The sequence below is a fragment of the Narcine bancroftii genome, chromosome 2, assembly GCF_036971445.1.
Source record: "Narcine bancroftii isolate sNarBan1 chromosome 2, sNarBan1.hap1, whole genome shotgun sequence".
Taxonomy (NCBI): Eukaryota; Metazoa; Chordata; class Chondrichthyes; order Torpediniformes; family Narcinidae; genus Narcine; species Narcine bancroftii.
This window is the reverse complement of record NC_091470.1, coordinates 317,554,105-317,570,904: the sequence shown is the minus strand read 5'-3', so window position 1 is coordinate 317,570,904 and position 16,800 is coordinate 317,554,105. Positions and strand designations below refer to the sequence as shown.

Here is a 16,800-nt window from a genome sequence, read left to right as displayed (position 1 = left end):
CTGCAGATGAAATAAGTTGATGCTCTGAACTGACACATTAGTGCTGAATTCCCTCTGGAGCAAATGTTTGCAATGACCTGAAGTCAAGTGATCTAATGTCAATATTAAATCTGTTGCTGCTCTGAACGTTGATCTGCATGCAACATTTACACCTGCATTTAATTTTTTTCTGATCATTTCCAAAGATATAGCTACCTTCCATTGATATTCAGAAATAAATAGAGTCTTAAATAACTTGAACTAAATCTGCAAATTTACCTTTGTGCACACAACCCAGAAATACATCAAAGTTACAATGCCAAGACAGATCTTTCAGGATCCCAACATAGTCTTTAATTGTTTCTCCTCAGTTCTGGACTTCCAAACTTTTTTTTACAAGGCTCTGCTGTGACTGAGTTTAATTACCTTTGTAAAGTAGATTGATAGCATGTTAGTCACATAAATATCTAGTTTTTTTCTGAAACCTGTGCAGTATTTACAAATGGCTTTATTCTCCTTTGCTCTGGCCTCCACATCAAGAATCATATTCAAGAGAAAAATGTCTGTATGTATTTTGGTCAGTATGGTTTATAGTGTAAAAAAGAAGAATCATATTTGGCTGAAAAAATAAGGTTCCATTCTTTCAATGTGTGGAATGAGGAGCTTCTGTGTCTTGTCGTAATCTCTGAAATTGTAATTGGGGTACTATGTTTTATTATCTACTGCTCAATAGTACTTGGCTTGTGTTTTTATTCACATGTTGCTTACAACACTTATATTTCCTCATATACAAGTTTGTATCTCAGAAATGCCTCAATTACTTGAGGTTCACACACTTGGGCTACCAACAACTTTGTGGAGTCAATCAATATCATTAATGACTTTTTCACTTTTAATAGCTGCCATTCTTTGCTATTCTCATCTGAAATGGAGAGAAATTCTAAGCTACAGTACTATCAACAGGTGTCTTTTCGAAAAGAGAACAGTTATAGGGAAGGTTAAATCTCTATATTATGAGATGCTGTCAAGTATCTCTCTTCAACTTTTCTTTAATATGTTTTTCAACAGCTATTCAGACACAGATTGCAATCTTTATAACTCAAGTTTCCCAACTTGGAGACACCAAAGTAGAATTCCAACAAATGTTTGAAACTGGCCACAGGCAACAGTTCATCTGCCACATTATAGGACCGGTGCCCTCACGTTAAATTATCAAAAGCCTGTAATGTTTAGATATGGGGTGCACTCATTTATTTGCAAGGCAACATTATCTCATGAGTCTTAGAAGTATAAACCACACTCTCAACTAATCTCAGTTGTAACGCTCCTGAGAAAGAAACACAATCTAGTGATATGGAAAGATAAATCGGCAAGAAAATACATGTATTAGATATGTGACAGTATTTTAATTTATCCTGGGTATTATGCAAATTAATTAAAACTTTGTAACTATATGAAGTTCTGAACAATATTTCTACTATGAGAAGAATATGGCAGTTCCTGTGGAAAAAAAATAATTGCAGTATCATCCAAAAAAATGCAATTATTCAGTGTTCAGCATTAAATAGACCTGATCATACAAGAAATTATAAAATCACAATAATCATTCTATCCCTGTCTGATCAGTAGCAAGGTGACATTTCATTTCATTAAAGTAGGTCAGTTCTCAGGATGTGGCTATCACCTGCAAAGCTGATTTTAATTGCCCATTCCTAGTTGCCCTAAGAATATGATGACATGTTTTCCTTTTGAATTGATGTGGTTCATGCATTAAATTACCAGAATTCTGGCAGTGATAATGAAGAAATGGCATATTTTGCCAAGTCAGGATGTTTTATGGAATTTGGAAGTGATGGTATTCACAGATTTTGATCTCCTTGGTAAAAGTTTGCTAAATACAGTTCCTACCAGAAACCATGGTTGAAGGTAGCTGAGAGAAGGAACAGCAGAAGCATTACACCCTGATCATGGATGGAACACAGGAAGTTTTATTAAACTAGTCAGAAAAAGTGAACACTTCTGTAATTCCAACTGTTATTGATTTCTGTTATCAGCTCCCTTCTCAAAACCTGCTCCCAGCTTTCACTACATGTGTTCATTCATCTATCCACCATTAATATGAAGCCAAATCTAATGGAAGGTCATTCTTTTTTAAAAATTATTGGTACCTTCACCAAATATATATTAATCTTCAAATTTTGTTTGTCGTGTTCCATGTGGCACGGTTAGCGTCATCAACCTGGGTTTTAAACCAGCACTGTCTGTAAGGTGTTTGTACATTCTCCCCATGTCTGCAGGGGTTTCCTCTAGATGGTCCGGTTTCCTCCCACCCTTCAAAATGTACAGCGATCGTAGGTTAATTGGGGCATTTGGGTAACATCGGCTCATGGGCCAGAATGGCCTGTTTCCATGCTATGTCTAAATTTAAAAAAATAATTTTTAAAATCTGTGGAAACTTCCCAATATTTAGCAGCTATATATATATGTATATATATATATATATATATATATATGTATGTATATATGTACATATGTATATGTATATATGTATATATGTATGTATGTGTGTATATATATGTGTGTATATATATGTATGTATGTGTATGTATATGTATGTGTATGTATGTGTATGTATATGTATATGTATAAGTATGTATATGTATATATGTATATGTGTCTATCTATCTATATATATATATATATATATATACACAGTGCATAGGGTTTTCTTCCATTATTCTCCACTTCCTCCCTGAAGTCCTTATCTAATGACAATGACTTCTTTATCACCCCTTATCTGCCCATACTTTGATCCTACTGCAATAAAATATTACTGCTCTGGCTACTGGTAGACTTCAGAATCAGAATTTATTGTCACAAACAAGTCATGAAATTTGGTGTTTTGTAGCAGTATCATGGTTATAATATGAATGTTTCACTCTATTACATTACTATAATTGGTTCATTGATTATTCAGGAATCTGATGGCAGAGGGGGGGAAGAAACTGTCCTTGTGCCATTGAGTGCTCGTCTTTAGGCTCCTGGATCTTTATCCCAATGGTAGCAGAGTGAAGAGGGCATGGTCTGGATGGTGGGGGTCTTTGGGGATAGAGGCTGCTTTTTTAAGAACCGCCTCATGTAGATGTTGTCGATGGAGTGAAGTTTGGTGCCTGGGATGTCGCAGGATATGTTAACAATCCTCTGGAGTTTATTCTTGTCCTAAAAGTTGGTGCCTCCATACCAGGCAGTGATGCAACCAGCCAGAATGCTCTCCACGGTACACCTGTAGAAGTTTACGAGAGTCTTCAGTGACATATCAAATCTCCTCAGATACCTCACAAAGTATAGCTGCTGGTGAGCCTTCTTTGTGATTTCCTTAATATGGAGGCTCCAGGACAGATCTTCGGAGATATTGACACCCAGGAATTTGAAGTTTTTGGCCCTCTCTACTGGTGAGCTCTCGATGAGGACTGGATCATGTTCCCCTGACTTACCCCTGAATCATCTCCTTGGTTTTGTTAATGATGAGTGCAAGGTTATTGTCATTACACCATTTAACGAGCTGATTATCTCCCTTCTGTAGACTTCCACATTGCTACTTATGATTCCATTCTGTGTATTGTTACGAGCCCAAAGGACCCCAAAACCCAGCAGCAATAGATATTCACCACGACGAAGTTACTTAAACAAAAGTTGTTTTTATTTATCTTTAAGCATAAAAACAGAATCAAACTTTAACTTATCACTATTAAATTAACTAACCCTACTTAACCCCCTTCTAATTCTAAGCACACGTGTATGTAATGTGTCTGTAAATTTAAGAAAAGTATAAAGTTCACCAGGCTTTGGTGCTTGAAAGGTAAATGTTTACCACTCAGGAAGGTTCTTGTAGGTTTGCAGAGAGATGTGTTGTTCCAGGATTTCCACAACTGAGGTACCACCATTAGTCACCTCAATGTCTCGCTGATGAAACTTGTCCCTTTCCCTATCAGGGTTCTCCAGATGATGACCTCTTTCTTTCAGGCTACTACAGAGTTCCTTTCTGTTCCCCTTATTCCATAAAACAGATAGCACTTCCAGCCATTCACCACTCTGGAGCTTCTGTTTCAGTTCCAACAAGCTTCTGGCTTATTACAGCTGTGTGTGTGTGTGTGTGTGTGTGTGTGTGTGTGTGTGTGTGTGTGTGTGTGTATCTCAGACTCCAAACTGCCTGCAGCATGTCCTCTCTTTCACACTTGCAAAAAAAACCCCTCCTTCTCCAGCAAACAATAGGAGTCAGTCTTCTAGTCCATCTGTTGTTTTAGGTAAACAAACCTCTCAATGATCTGAGTGAGCACTTTGCAGAGAGGTCAAAAGCCTTGAAAAAAGGTCCAAAACAGACAACCTGGCTCTTCCAAGACAATAGCCTATTCATTTTATGACATCATTTCAATTAGCATCTACTTGTGAAATGTGTATAGCATTCTCCATAGTTTCTGTAAAGTCACTGAATATGAATTCTTCAGTATTTCAAATAAGATCTGTTTCAATGTGTGTGTGTGTGTGTGTGTGTGTGTGTGTGTGTACCCCTCTCTAATTTCACCAATTTATCTCCCAAAAACATTCCCAAATATCCCATCACAGTATTCATCAGTTATCTCATCATGGTCTTGTCAATTCAAACTCCTGAAAGGTTGATGAAACTTGAGTACTCACACAAGCACTCTCTGCAGACATTTATCAGAGGGAATTAAAACAACAGCTGTGGGAAGTGAGTCTTTGTTCTGGTAGGACACAAAAAAGTTTAACTACTCACCTGAGCTACTGCTCAAATATTCCCCAGTCAGTTTCCTGCCAAATTTATCCTACTTAAATAATATTTAGAGTAGAGTTAAAAATAATTTTGAAATAACTTGGTGAGATTTAAAGAGATACATAGTATTATTATCTCCTCACATTCACTTAAATAAAAATCCTGATTTTGGTGACTGGCTTTCTCATTGTAATCTAAATTATGTGCTATTTAATCTTGCAGTCATATTGTCTTTAAAAATAAATGAAACATTTTTCTCCTTGATCTGCTTACTACCTGTTCTTTAGGAATTAAATTCTCACATTTATTTTAAATTAAATGTTATGATGGGCATGGTTTTCCCCCAATGAGAAAATCCAAACACCTGATGTCATGCATTACAACATATTATGGACCACATCATAGCTGAACTTCTATTTTTGTAACTGAACAATGCTACCTCAGTTTGTTGCATTAGGGATGGTGGGCTGCAGGAAACATCACCTAAGGCATCATCATAGAAAATTCTGATAACCATATCAGGTATCTACAGTATTGTGATAGTTGGCCCACGCTGTCAGGACAGAAAATACATGAGAGAACCACAGAGCAAACAATACAGGTTTATTAAATTAGCGGGAGTGAGATATACCAAGTCAGGTAGACAGTGCCACCTCTGTCAGTATCAACCCTTACTCAAAGATCACTGGAATTTGGTACAGTATTTATGGTAAATTATGGTGGGTGGTCTATTTCTCACAAGTTGCTAAACAAGTTTATTTGAAGTTGTTTGAGGTAAATTGTTCCAGTTCCTTATTAACATTTGTCATTGTGGTTCTTCCTTAAGAAATGTAAATTACTGATGTCAAATAGTTACGCACATTGACAGTTAATCCCATTTCAGTTTCTGGTCTTTACACATTTGAGGTAACGTCTCGAGTGTTTGACTCCAATATATATCAAACATCCATGTATAATTTTGGTTTAGATTTAATTATCAAATGCTAATTATTAGTCTGAAGAGTAATCAAATTTTTTATACATACAAAGCAAAGGAAGCTTTTCCTTAGCGTCTGACATTACTGTGTAATATTTCTGCTTTCTGTATGTGGATGGTAGTAATTCTGCCAAATTGCTTATCAGTGACCCATTTACATGAATGGAAATAAGTCCTGACAAACAGCTTATCAGTACACAATTGATATCTGTTGATATAAAGGCTAATGTAGCTGTCTGAAAAGGTTAACGAGTCTCCTCTCAGTAAACATGAACTGTGGTTTGTTTCTGTCAAATGAATATCAGCAAGGCTAAGGAATCCTGTATTAATAAATATAAATCAATAGTTCTTTCCCTTAATAATTGTCATTTCTGGAAGACAAAAATAGAATTTTTTTATAGTATCTACCGCTGTCTTAAAAATATTCAAAGAATCTGCTTCATCTTTTGAAGAAGAAAGTTTAAAATATTTATAACCTCCAATAAACAAAATTTTCACCATCTCAGTTGAAAATACGTGACCCCATTTTTTAAATAAACAATAACCTCAGTTCTATATTCTTCCACAAGAGGAAACAAATTAGTCACCTCTTGCTTTTCAAAACTCCATTGGATACAAGCCTGTCCTGTTTGCTATTTCCTCATGGGACAATCTTTTTTTCAGGATTAGTCGAGTAAACTTTATCAATGTAGTAACTTGAGTTTTTTTTTTAAATATGCTGAAGAGGAATTTGCACAAAGATGGCTAGGAAACAGGCACAGCAATTAATTAGGAAGGCTAGCTGAATGTTAGTGTTCATTGGTCAACAATTTGTACTATTTAGAGGATTGTAGTACTTTCACCATATCTGGTATGTAAAATTTACTTCATAAACGTGAAGTTCGTCATAGCCAGGACTAGCAATGAAACATACAAGCCTACTTTTGGTCAAATTCCCTTACATTGTGTATATTTTGATCACACTGGAGATTCCTTCATCTGCTTAAAATAGTAAGGTTTATTTTATGGAGTCTTTGCCTTCCCTGCCTAACTATGGTCAATCCACAATTGTTAATTCATCAATTTTAATGGCTAAAACATGGTATATTTTCCTGCCTCTCATCAATAATATGGGCACATGGAGAGGAAAAGGTTTAGAGGAATATGGGCCAAAAGTAGGCCAATGAAACTAGCTCAGGTGGGCAACTTGGTAGGCATGGATGAGTTGTGCCTCAGGGCCTGTTTCCACACTGTATAATTTTATGACTATTATAACTTGGGAGTATCCTGAAATCAGCTCAGGATAAACATATTACTCTTCCCAGAATGGTAGAAGCTGGCTGCTTGGCTCCCACTGTAAAAGAAAGGATACAATTAGATGGGTTGTATACTTCACAGGTTAGTGTCATACCAAGGAACCCAATTGCTGTCTCAAACCAAGCAAAGGAATATAATTTGCAAGAAATATGCTTTTCTTTGTCTGTCATCCGCAGACATGCAATTTCAGCAAAGATAATTTAGATCAAAAGCTGAAATCCTGATGAAGGGCCCAAACCTGAAATGTTGGACACACCTTACTTCACATGGATGCTGTGTGACCTGCTGAGATTCTCCAGCACATTTGGGTACTGCACTCAATCTGAGCATCTGCAGACTTTAACTGAAATCCTGACTGACTTGCTTCCAAGAAGCATTGAACACAGTTGTGAGGCACTGAGCGCCTAAGTGACATTTATTGTTTAAATAGGTAGAGACTTGGCTGCACAATTTTTTTTTAAATGCCTGAAGACTGTAACTGTGATCTGCGTTAATAAAGTAAATACAAGTGTCATTGATTAAAGCAAAAATTGAAGATGATATTGATTACTTTAGTAGTTCAATACATAGATGTAGCTCAAGAAAACAATCTTTGTTTTTGTCTCATGATCTATTTAGAACTTGTTTAAAACACATTTCCCCTGTCGTAGAGTCATAATTATGCTTAATGAAAGAAGTGTTCCATGTTTTGTTTAATCAGCTGGTTATGCCACATACCATCAGTAGTCATTACAGATGATAGCTGATTATTATATTGACCAAAATTTAGATCACTCCTTCTGCGGCTTGATTCCTCATACTGCTTGACAAAAAAAAAATGGGCCTTGTGAGATTTTACTGAGCCAAAGAGGCTATATAAATGTAGCTTTTGTTGTACAAGGTTAAAGCAATACAAGTCAGAGGACTTTTATGATCAAATGGTCTGATCGTACAACATATCCAACATCTTCCAGCCCTGATAACAAAAACAGGAAAGATATTTCAGGTACAGAAGAGGTAGAGATCAGTGACTGTATCTAAATGATGAATAAGAACTGCAGCTTGTGATCATTTAGAACATTCACCAACTATGCAAGGATTATAATATTATACTTTATATGAACACTGTGATTGCAGATTGGTAAACACAAGGTTTGGAGACTGGAAATTATTTGCCATTAAGGTGATATTGAACATTAAAGTCAATCCTGATTTTATTTTCAATATTACCATGCTACTCATAGCATCATTTCACACATACTTTTTGATTATAAACCACAAAATCATTCAATGTGCCCTGACTCAATATTCATCAAATGGTTGCTTTGGAACCATAATGGGACCCGCTGTCTGCAATCTGTGTAAATTCAGCAGGGTGGCGTTGCGTGCCACAGGAAGCTTGAATCTGACCAGTCAGTAGTCACAAAGGAGCATCTGTTTATATCATGTATGTGCCCATGCCCCATCATCAGAATCTAATCCATGATTACAGATACATGCACAATGCCTGTTCTGGGTCATTGGAAAGCTACACTAATTTATTTTCCTTTCTCTTATGAATGATAAGAATGAAAATGACATTGAGTTTATTGTCATATGCACTGTACAATGTACATGTACACTGAAATTCTTACTTTGTAAAAAAAATCAATTAAATAAACAAATTCAAGAGTATAATTAACTGCATGAAAAAGAGACAATAAATACAAAAAAGTTTATAATAGATGTTCAGTAATCATAGCACAAAAAGAGTGATTCTTCTTTAAGAGAAGCAAATTTAAGAGTGAAAACAATCCTTTTGAGCAGTTCCTGATTAGTCTAACAAGAGGAGTTTGAAGAGCTTGATAGCTGTTGAAAGAAACTGCTCTTGAACCAAGAACTGTTGGTCTTCACGATCTCCTGCCAAAAGTAGCACTGAGAAGAGACTGTGACCAGGTTGCTGGAGGTCCTTTATCATTTTAAATTTAAATTTAGAACATGCAGCACAGTAACAGGCCATTCTAGCCCATGAGTCTGTTCCACCTGATTACGCCCAATTGACCTACAACCCACTTATATTTTGAAGGGTGGGAGGTGTGATGTGTTGTGGTGCAGCAAGCAAAAACAAAACACGAGAAGACTGTACCAAATGCTTTAATCAGTTCAAACTCTGTCCGCACCAGTCTTAATATCTTTGCTGGCTCCACGTGTCTGACTATAACTGGGTCTATAACCGGGCCGGTGATTGACAGCCAGCCAGGTGGGGCCAGCTTCCCAGGTTGCTAACCTGCAGGTATAGTGGTTGACCCCTGCAGTAGGCTGGTAGAAAGGCGGCCATTGTTGTAGTTGTAACTCCACAGGACGAAACCAGAGCACATGGACGAAACCCATGCAGACACAGAAGAAGGTACAAACTCCTTACAGACAGTGCTGGAACTGAATCCAGGTAACTGGTGCTATAACAGTGTTACGCGGACCTGATATTGGCTGTCTTCTTGAGGCAGCACGTGGATAGCTTCATTTGGCAGGAGATTGATGTCTGTACACATGGCTTGGCCCATTTGAAGTGGGAATCCAGAGTTAAAGCAGAAAACCAGACTGGATGAAAACAGAAAGAAAATAGTAGATTGATATTTAAGAAGCAAACAAGGAAGAAAGTTAATTAGCAGTGGCTCTGTTGGTGACAGTGTTCTGCTGATAGCCTGGAGTGGAGTTGGTTGGAACAGGTTTGTCCTACGAAATTAAATTAGTCATTGTTCAGCTAGTGAAAGGTAAAAGCAGGAAATTGGTTTCCATCCAGTGACCATAGGGGGATCAAAGTTGGAGAGGGTGAGCAAATTTAAGTTCTTATGAATCACAATCTCAGAGGATATTTCCTGGACCCAACACACTAATGGCATCGCAAAGAAAGCATGTCAGCACCTCTACTTCCTCAGGAGTTTGCAGAGGTTTGGTTTGGTGTGAATCTGTGGAATGCTCTGCCACAGAGGGTGGTAGAGGCAGATTCGCTGATTATGTTCAAAAGAGAGTTAGATAAGACTCTAGTGGGCAAAGGAGTTGAGGGTTATGGGGATAAGGCTGGAAAGGGGTACTGATGGTAGTGATCAGCCATGATCTGTAAAATGGCGGCGCTGGCTCGACAGGCCGAAGGGCCTACTCCAGCTCCTATTGTCTATTATGACACCAGAAACCCTGGTAAATTTCTACAGATGTGTGGTGAAAAGTGTGCTGACCATCACAGTCTAGTGTGGGAACACCAATACCCCTGAGTGTAAAGCCCTACAAAAGGAAATGGACACAGCCCAGGACATCACAGGCCAAACACTCCCCACCATCAAGAACACCTATAGGGAATGTTACTGGTGGAGAACAGCAGCCATCATCAGGATCTATTCTCACTGCTTTCAGCAGAAAAGAGATACAGGGCCACAAGGCTCACACCACCAGGTTCAGGAACAGCTGCTTCCACTCCACCATCAGACTCCTCAACAACAAAGTCAATCTGAAACTCAATTAAGGAATTATTTTTGCATTTTATTGATTTTTTTTTAATTCTCTGTATTGCACAGTTTGTTTACATGTGCATATTGTGTAGTTTTTTTTGCCCTATCAATAAGTGGTAATTCTGCTTCACCGCAGAGAAAGAAACTCAGGATTTTATGTGATGTCATGTATGTATTCTGAAAATAAATCTGAAATCTGAAAGAGTAGGGGAGATCTCAGAGGTAAGTTTATTGCACACAAAGTGTGGATGCTGGAATGCATTGCTGGGAGTGATGGTGGAAGCTGGTACATTAGGGACATTCAAAAGACTTCTGGATAGGCACATGAATGTAATAAAAATAGAGGGTTAAGGTTGTGATGTTGGGAAGGATTAGATAGTTTTGAAGTACGTTGGCAAGGTGTCTGTTACTACCAGATGAATTAAGATAGTTTTCCTCATTTGTAAAAAAAAATTTGAACTACATTACATCAGAGTCCTTCATAACGTTTACTCAGAGTGGTCATAATGAAATAACTTAAGGAAGTTTGAGTGTGTTTCTGTTCACCTAACAGCACCCAATAGCTGAATGCACCTGGGATTGTCTGATCTCGGAAGCTAAGCAGGCTGGTCAGTGCTTGGAGGGGAGACCGCCTAGGAACACCAGGTGCTGCAGGTTTTCTGTGAGGGGCGCTGGACAAATTTCATGTATGTTACATTCTAAATGTAGTATTACATGACAATAATGGAACATTTACCTCAGAAATTAAGTGGAATATGTGATTATTATTTGGAGAGCCCTCCTGTAAAGCACTTATTTCCTATTTTTGAAAGCCTGTACCATTTAAGAATAAATTGTGGTCATTGTATTACAGTGTCGTAGTCAAGTTATGTTTCCAAATGGAAAACGACAGTTTACTGTTGGACCTATGCATTTTTAAAAACCTCATGCTCCCAGCCACCCCTGCTCCACACATAGCCGAAGGTGTCATTATTGCATTGCCCAAGACTTCCTGAGCCAGTTCGATTTCCTGGCAGATGAGCCGCCACATGGCCCCAGCCCCTGAACCAGCTTCCAGAGGCACTAACGCTGGTGTCTCTGCCTTCCTGGTGTGCTTGAGTGATCTCCCTCGTTGGCACGCTGGTGGTATTACTATAGGCTTGTCCAGGTCTAGGAGTGCAGGTTTAAGGCGATCATTTGTGAACGTCTCTTATCTCCCACCTCTGTCCAGCACACAGGTAGTGCCATTATGTCACTAAAGTACATTATGCCATTAAAGTACTAAATGGACCTTCATAAGGTCATTGCAGGGGCGGTCCATGGACACCTCTGCGCACAAACACAAATTTGCAGCTTTTTAAGTCTCTTGGGATGAAGGATGTCATGATGCTATGTTGCAACATGGAAACCGGGGCCAGTTTGCTGAGCCACACCCACAGTTTATTTAGGACTTCATGATCTGGCCTGCAGATGGTAGAGAGCGATAGTAGAACTTGATCATTCCTACAAACTCCTGTAGGCCTTTGACTGTGAGCGGTTTTGCGAATTTGAGGATGGCCTCCACTTTGGCTGGTAAAGGGTCGATACCCTGGCCTGCTGATTTAATGTCCCAAAAAGTCGATCGAGGACAGCCTGAATTTGTGCTTTGCAGCATTTATTGTTAGACCGAAGTCTTGCAGGTGGTGGTGCAGGTGCTCTTTGTGGGAGTGACTGGCGATCAGTATGTCATCTAAGTACACTAAGAGAAAGTCCATTCCTTGCACCACCGTGTCCATAAGCCTTTGGAATGTCCACACAGCATTCTTAAGGCCAAATGACATATGCAGAAACTTGAAGAGACCAAATAGTGTTATGATGGCTATTTTGTGAACATCTTGTGAGTTCACCGGGATCTGATGATACCCTCAAGCCAAATCAGTCTTCAAGAATACACTGGTCCTATGGAGTATTGCAATAAAGTCCTGTGCATATGAGGCACAGGGTAGTGGTCTGTGATGGTGGCATCATTGAGCTGCCTGTAATTCCCCACATGGTCTCCAGTCTCCTGTAGTCTTGCGCACTATGTGAAGCATAGTGCTGTCATGGGATGTCAGACCTGTGCACGATCCCCATTTCCTCCATCTTGAGAAATTCTTGCTTGGCCAGGCACAGCTTTTTGGGCAGTAGTCGGCAGGTTCGTGCATGAAGTGGAAGTCCATTTGTCAGGATATGATGTGTGATGCCACGTTTGGGTGCGGCTGTGGAGAACTGTAGTGCAACGATGTCCAGGAACTCTGAAAGAACCTTGGTAAATTCATTAGTGGAGTACACCACTGAGTCCAAGTGTGGGGCAGGAATTTGGCTTCTCCTAGGTGAAAAGATTGAAAGGTTTTCGTATCTGCCAGCCTGTGCCCCTTTAAATCTACCAGCAGCGAGTGAATCTGAGAAAGTCCACTCCAAACAACAGCTGAGAGACTGCAGCCTGTGTGAATGGCCAGCGAATTTTTTGCCACCGAATCACAAGAGTATCGTTCGCATACTGTACGTGTGGATCATACTTTTATTAACTGCTGTGAGAACTGGGCCCACACTCCAGGTTTGGCAATCATAGCTGGTTAGGGGAAGGACATTAATTTCAGCTCCTGTGTCGACTAGAAATTTGTGCTCAGAGAGCTCATCCCATAGATAAAGCAGGCTGTTACAGTGGCCAGCCATCATAGCCATTAGTGACGACTGGCCCTGGCATTTCCTGGAAAAGTATACGGTGGTTGGCAATGGCACACTCCAGAACCCTGTTGTTGGTGATTTAAAAAAACATCAAAAGTCTGTCTCAGTGACTTCTTTATTCGGGGTTGTGTGTGATCTCATCACTGCTGCGCATGGAGCCTGGTGGATCATGGAGGAAGTCAACTACTCAACCTGCTGTGTCTTGGTCAAGGGCACTAACCACATGGTAGTGTTTAGTGGTATCTGCCACTATTTGAATAATGTGGAATTGTGTCTCAGCTTGTCCAAACCACACTTCTGGTTGATTCTTCAGAACACAGACAGTTTGAGGAAAACTGCTAGGTTGTCCATTTTGGGTCCAAAAGCTGTTTGGGCCTGTTGGGGTCACCAATGCTGTCACTGAATCGCAGTGAAAAATGAAGAGTCATAGTCGAGTTGAGTTCAATGGAAAACAACAGTTTACTGTTGGGCCTGTGCACTTTATAAAGCACCGGCCTCCCAGCCACCCCCACTCCATGCATAGCCGAAGGTGATGTCATTGTGCTGCCTGAGACTTTCTAAGCCAGTTCGATTTCCTAGCAGGCGATCTGCCACAAAGTTTTATAAATTTGAATGCAATGTAGAATTTTGTACTTGGTACTTTTTTTAAAATATTTTTTATGCATGTAATTAATAAACAATTATATAAAACAATTTTTACCCCCTCCATAAATCTTCGTCCGCGAAGCCAAGCCAAAGAAAAGATATAAAACAATAGGAATTTAAAGTTAAAGGAATTTCAACTATTACATGATGGTTGTAACCCCCTTCCTTCCCTCTCATACCTTCCCTCCCTAAATCCCCCAACCCCAAAGAAATTTATATATAGATAAAATATATATGGCAATATAAAATAAAGAAAAAGATAACTTCATGGATTGCTCAGAGGATTGCTTTCCAAAACACAGGACTCCAAAAAGGTAAAAATGATTTATTTAGGAAACAAAACGCAGGTCTCAAGAGGCCAAAAGAACACCACTACATATTTATACCTAAAATTTTCATATATGGGCTCCAGATTTGCAAAAATATACCATATTTATTTCTCAAATTTTATGCAATTTTCTCCAAGGAAATATATCCTGGAATTTCTGCATTCCATCTTCCCATACCCAAATGTAAATCAGACTTCCAAGTGACTGCAATACACTTCCTTACCACCGCTAATGCAATTTTAACAAATTTCATCTAGTACATTGATAGGTTTGACAGAGATTTGACCATCTTTGCTCATCACTGTAATGTTCAAACCTAGCTCCCACCCCTTTCTATATTTATGGACTCCATGTTTAATAATTCCTGATTGCAATAAAAGATACATTGCAGAAATAAATTTCTTAGTATTTCCCTTCCTAATAAGAATTTCCACCTCACTACAGGTAGGTAACAGCATCGCTATGCCTAACTTTTCCCTCAGATATCCTCTCATTTGAAAATAGCAAAAAAGTGTTGTTATTTATTCCTTAATTGTTCAATTGATATCAATTGTCTTTGATCATAACAATCTTCAATATTTTTAATGGCTTTCTGAAACTAAATAGTTAAAAATTGATTATCTTTGAAAAAGGTAGAAAGTAATTATGAATCAGAGGCATCTTGGGCGATATACTTTTATTCCAATTTCATCATTTTATCTCATTTCAAACAGTGATCAAATGTTTCAGCAATGGTGTTTTTTTAACACCAGCAATTAATTTTGAATCCTATTTGTATATAAATTCCTCTGCTAATCTCTCTCCTATTTTATCCAATTCTATTTTGACCCATATGGATTTTTCTGCTCCTTCAAAAAAAAAGATGTGATAAATATTATTTGAGCTGCTAGATAATAATTCTTAAAGTTAGGAAGCTGTAGGCCTCTTAATTCATATTTTTACATTAATGTTTCTATAAAAACTCTAGACATTTTACCTTTCCAAAGAAAATTCCTTACATGTTCATTTAATTCTTGGAAAAAAATACTTTTGAATTAATAATATAGGAAAGGTTTGAAAATGATATTGTATTTTTGGGAATATATTCATCTTAACACAGTTAACCCTTTCTGCTAATGTTATAGATATATTCGTTCATTTCTAAAATAATCTTCAACCATTTTGAGTAATGGCAAATAATTCAATTTATTTTTTTTAATTATTAACTACATGAATCCATAAGTATTAATCTAATCCTTTGGCCATTTAAATTAAGTATTTCTCTGACAATAAGTAAATCCCCTTATTTCACTTTTGTCCCAATTTATTTTGTTACCAGAAATCTTACCATATTCTTCCAAATGAAATTATAATTCTTGCAAGGAATTCTCAGATCCTGTCAAATATATTAAAAGATCATCTGCAAATAAACTAATTTTATGCTCTTCTTAACCAACATTAATTTCCAAATCACTTTAATTGTCTCTGCTAGTAGTTCTATAGCTAATATAAACAAAGCTGGAAAGAAAGTACATCGTTGTCTATTGGATCTTGTCAATTGAATTGGGATGGATATTTGTCCATTACTCACAACTTTAGCTTTAGGGTCATTATATAATGCGAAAAGACAAAGGAGGAAAAACCCAACACCCAACCCCAACCAACCAATTTTCCCTTGCAACCGTGTCTGCCTGTCCCGCATCGGACTTGTCAGCTACAAACGAGCCTGCAGCTGACATGGACATTACCCCTCCATAAATCTTCATCCGCGAAGCCAAGCCAAAGAGAAAGAGAATCCAATTTATAAAAATTTGACCAAATCCAAATTCATCCAAGACCTTGAACAAAAAGTCCCACTCCAATCTATCAAATGCTTTTTCTACATCTAAATCCACTGCAACACTTAAATCTTTTATTTTTTTTTGTGCTAAGTGTGTAACATTAATTAGCTTAGCAAATTTGTCTTCCATTTGTCTCTTTTTTACAAAGCTGTTTGATCCATAATTTATTAATTTAGGTAATAATTTCATCATTTTATTCACAAATGTTTTGGTCAAAATCTTATGCATTTAATAATGAAATAGGTCAATAAAGGTTTTAAAGGATTTTTTTGGTATCACAGTAATTATTACTGTTGAAAAAGATTCTGAGAGAGTACAAGTTATTGATGCTTGATCTAACATTTCCATAAAAATGGAAATCAATAAATCATTAAATTCTTTATAAAATTCAGACAGAAAACCATCTTCTCCTAGAGATTTATTACTTTGTAATGAAGTCATTGCCTCTTTCACCTCTATCTGTGTAAAATGGCCACTCAATTCTGTTTGTTCTTCCAATAATCTATTTTATTTTCATCTTTTAAAGACTCTGACCTCTATAATTTAGAATAAAACACTTTTTTTCATTTATTTCTTGATAAATTTATTTTTTATAACTAAAAATATTTGAATCATTTTTAATTGCATTAATCGTTCTTGAAACCTGTTCTGCTTTTAATTGCCATGCAAGTACTTTGTGATCACTCACCTAACTAAAGTTTGTAATGTATTGAAGCTTTTTATTATCTACATTTTTCTTCAGAAATTCTCCTTTGAAGATCTTTTTTTCCAAAGTCATCGTTTCTTGTTCTAATTGATCTATTTCTTTCATATATTT

General features: G+C 37.6%; 1 protein-coding gene across 1 annotated transcript in view; it reads left to right on the top strand.

Annotated features, from left to right (window-relative positions):
- Positions 1 to 16,800, top strand: part of dlgap1a (discs, large (Drosophila) homolog-associated protein 1a) — a 615,703-nt gene that overhangs the window by 37,902 nt on the left and 561,001 nt on the right. The window lies entirely within an intron of this gene.